Below are 4,278 nucleotides of genomic sequence, written 5' to 3'. Positions count from 1 at the left end.
TTTTAGACTCAAATTCTTTTCAAGTTCTGCACCACCTGTTCATTACCCAGCTGAGAGTACACCTTTTAAATTAAACACGGAGCAAAGATAATTACAGGAAGCTTTGGCAGGTCCAGTTAGGGACCTGGTTTCTTAATTATTGTGTTAGGACTGCCTTTCCAACCAGCTCCTCTGCAGAACTAGTTAGAATATGCCCAGAGGCATTTCAGACTGAAATTCTCTAATTTGGACAAGCATTGAATACCACCACTTTTACCATTAGTTGTTTCTATTATGTTTTGCACGTCATCTTCATTGTTAAGATAGGGACTGTGAACAGGGCTTGCTGAAACATTCCCACCTTCCAGGAATACCCAGATAAGACTGCAATCTCACCATGTACTAATTAATCCATTGAAATAAACAGTTTAGTTATTGAGACATTACCTGCCAAGGCTGCATAGATTGATGCTTCATACTATTACTTTCTTTGTGCTTGGGTCTGGATGTGAACATAGCATGCAGTGCATGAGCAAAAGCATAGACAGCATTGTAGATACTGTAGCTGTGGCCAGTCATGTGCATTTCAAAAACACCTGCAGGGAGACTTTCCAGCCTCTCCTCTCCAGTACATGTTCCATCATCTTTGACAGGCATACCTGGATCAGGATAGAAACAGTCAAATGCCTGCCCCCAGAAGTCCTTCAAAAAGCCATCTGCTTTGGTCCTGTGTGTTTGGATGTTCAGAAGGAATTGGTTGAACTCTAGAAGCTCTTCTGAGTGAATTGTAAAGGAAAGGGCACCTTGGAACAACTGGAGATCCAAAATCCTTTGAAGGCCAGTTAAAATGAAATCAATCTGGATTGTCATAATCCACACTTTTCCAAATACTGTCCTGTTATAACCGGTGGTATCTTGAAGAAATACAAAAGTTCTGAATGTTGCAATTGTCATTGATCCTCCATACATGATAAATGTACTGGGGTTTTTATTTGTTAATGGTAAATATACAGGTAAAGCTATGGCAAGTATGTCCAGAAGGTTATCCAATTGGGCTTGTTCTGGCATTCTTTTGGTGAATGCTGAACAAATTCCATTCTGGAAAAATAATGATTCGATGGTCTGCAAGAATTGTTCTCCACTGTTCCCATCCACAACAAAGAGCCCAACCCATGTCCACCTAAACCTCTGAAGAAGCCGGATAATCCCCATATACTGATGGACTTCATTTGGAGCCATGTGGTAAAAGTAAGGGAGCTGTGTGTCATCACTGTCCATCTTTGGGGGAAAGGAGCCGTATGTGAGCTGAAAGTAAAATGCATAGATATATCATAAAGAAAACTGAAGAGTAGTCTTGTGTAAATGCCTTTTTATGACAGACAGAGAGAGAAAGATTTGGTTAGATAGCGCTGAGGAGGGTACAATATGAATTTCAGAGGATATAAGTTCAAGAATGCTTCAGGGGAATTCTTTCACATTTGAGGATTAGGGTGCAATTTCTGAAGGTTGCTTACCTCCCTCCATCTGGACCAAATATTTTGTTAGTTAGTAATGAGATGTGTGGAATATGGATTTCCCCAGACCCCCCGAAAAAAAAATCCTACCTGAGGAATCTTGTAGAGACTAATGATGTCTGCCATACAGTGGGAGATGCGAGAGCCAAGTCCTCCTGTAACAGCTATGAGGTTTTTCTGGCTGTCGCATTTGTAGTTGGGAACAAATCTATCTGACTTGAAGAGAAGGTCCAGCGTGGTACGGTAGGTCATCTTTGCATCACAGTAGCTGTCAAAAATGTGGAACCCAAGTGTGACATTGGGCAAGATCTTGGGATTCTCATTGATCTCCTTCACAGCAAATGCCAAAGCAAGCAGGTGCAGATAGAACTTTGTCACCACACTGCCAATATAATAGATTTGTTATATCTGGAACATGTTATCAGAAAGCCTGGCAAGACTTTAGACACTATGAGATCATGCACAGTGACAGGAGTGGCTCTATTACTCTGATAAAGCTTGCGAATATGGCCCTCCCTCAAATAATTAGTGAGGTAAAATAAAAACAAATTGCCTGGTCAAAGAGAGGCTGCACTTCAGTGCTGTCTTGGCTTTGTTTCATTTTATTTTTTGCATTTAGGTTTTGCTATGAATATTTTGCTTCTTGGGAAACCAGTTTGCCTTCAGATTTTGAAGCTTCTCAGAGCAGCCTTTTAAGGCTGGCCTCATAGACATTTTGGAAAGATTTTTTTTTTATGCTTCAGGTTTCTTTTTCCTTTTATTTTGGCTTGTTTATCACCTTGCTCAGACTTTCTTATTTCAATTTCAAGCATTCAATTTTCTATCTATTTTTACCTGTCTAAGCTTTCCCATCTGACCCATTCAGGGTCCTGGATTCAACCCACTCAACCTTCCAACGGAATCAATAGAAGACAATCATTTGGGTTCCTGTTTGGATTGCTGATTGGATTCCCCATTGCACTGAAAATGAACAACCTCAGGAAATGTGAACATTTCATAAAATTAAAAAAAAATACCCCACAGAGAACCAAAAACTCACTCCCAACCCACTTCTTGCGTTCCACTCTAAACTTGGTAAAATGCATTAAGCTCAGAAAATACACACAATACTTACTGTGGCACATCAAAAAGGTTCAGAGAAGGATGTTTGGAGAAGTCAACTTTAGTGTCAACATAATATGCATGAGAAGTCATCCCACCAATGATGAGGCCCCCTGGCTGGTACCACTCATGTGGAACAGGGAGCGGGTCACATGGGGGGCACCTTACAGCATTCACTTCACACACCATAAGAAGCAACAGAATGAGCCACACTATTATGCACAGCATTCTGAAAGCACAGTATCTCTCTACATGCAAACATTCTTGTCCCATAACTAGCCACTCCCTAGCATTAATAGATTTGATTTGATGGTTTCATCCCAATCTATGAGAAAATCATTAGCCTTATATTTAGCACTGTCTGGAATGGGCAGCTATTTAATTCCAAATATGTGTCAAAGTTGGACCCTACCTGCCTCTTGCACCTAATCCCATCTCCCCTATGCCCAGTGGTTTATTTATAACAACTTTCACATGTGCTACTGACTGTTTTCTCCTGCCTTCTGGAAAACTTCAGCAAGGGAAACAAATTATAGTATTTGGGTAATTGCAGGGGGAGATAATTCCTTCTTCACAGTTTAGATTCTGAGTGACACTTTTGCTCATAAACATGTTGATTTCTGACAGAAGCCTTCTCCTCTCCCTAAAGGGGTGAGAAAAGTTTCTTGCAGATTTCTGTGGTGAGCAAACTCCGGGTTGACCATTTTGGCTGAACCACATTCACCTGCCCTGCACTTAGAGATGTATGAATGTCTCTCAATCTGTTTCGACATTCATACAATCTATTCCAGCATTCACACACACTTTTGTTGCTCCGCCATGACCTCCCTGCAAATTTGGATACAATAAAGGAACTGGAGGCCCCTTGTCTGTCCTTGGGTCCAGTATTGGACCACTTTGACCGGATATCCCCAGCCGATGTGGACAGACTCCTCCGAGCTGGAAAGCCCACCACCTGTCCTCTTGACCCGTGCCCGTCTTGGCTGATTAGAGTGTGTCCAGCCGAGGTGCAGGACCCCTGGGTGATATCATCAATTTGTCCCTTGGCACCGGGATATTCCCAGGGCAAATGAAGGAGGCAGTGGTGCGCCCGCTCTTAAAGAAAACATCATTAGACCCCTTAGATCTATCCAATTACCGCCCGGTTTAAAATCTTCCATATCTGGGTAAGGTGATTGAGAGTGAGGTAGGATATGTGGGTGTACATTTCTTCCTATAATTAAAGCTTGCAATCTTTAGCATGTTGTTATGCGATTGTGTTCTATTTTTCTTGTTGTGATTTTTATTTTCCTTCTTTCAGTCAGCTCCACCTGTTTCTTTAAGGCATTTCATTCAACAACTCAGTTGGAGAAAATATGGCCTTTGATGAAAAATGGGAAATGGGTTGTGGCTTTGACATAATAAACATGATTACTTTCCCAAACAAGTCATTCCAGAGAGTGAAAGTTGGAAGGGTTGATACCAATGCCCTTGATGGAAAAGTATTCATGATCAACGATGATATAATTGTGTGGCCAAGATGTTTTAATGAGGTATGGATTCTGCAGTTTCTTTGGAGAACTCTTGGTGGGTAATAATGATGTAAGAAGATCATTGACCGACTTCAGGTCCAGTGTTGGACCATTTCGATCGGATACTCCCTGCTGATGTGGATAGATTCCTCCAAGTTGGTAGGCCCACCACC

This window comes from Podarcis gaigeae, assembly GCF_964106915.1.
Source record: "Podarcis gaigeae genome assembly, chromosome: 13".
In the NCBI taxonomy this organism is placed as follows: domain Eukaryota; kingdom Metazoa; phylum Chordata; class Lepidosauria; order Squamata; family Lacertidae; genus Podarcis; species Podarcis gaigeae.
Note: the sequence above shows the minus strand (reverse complement) of the source record.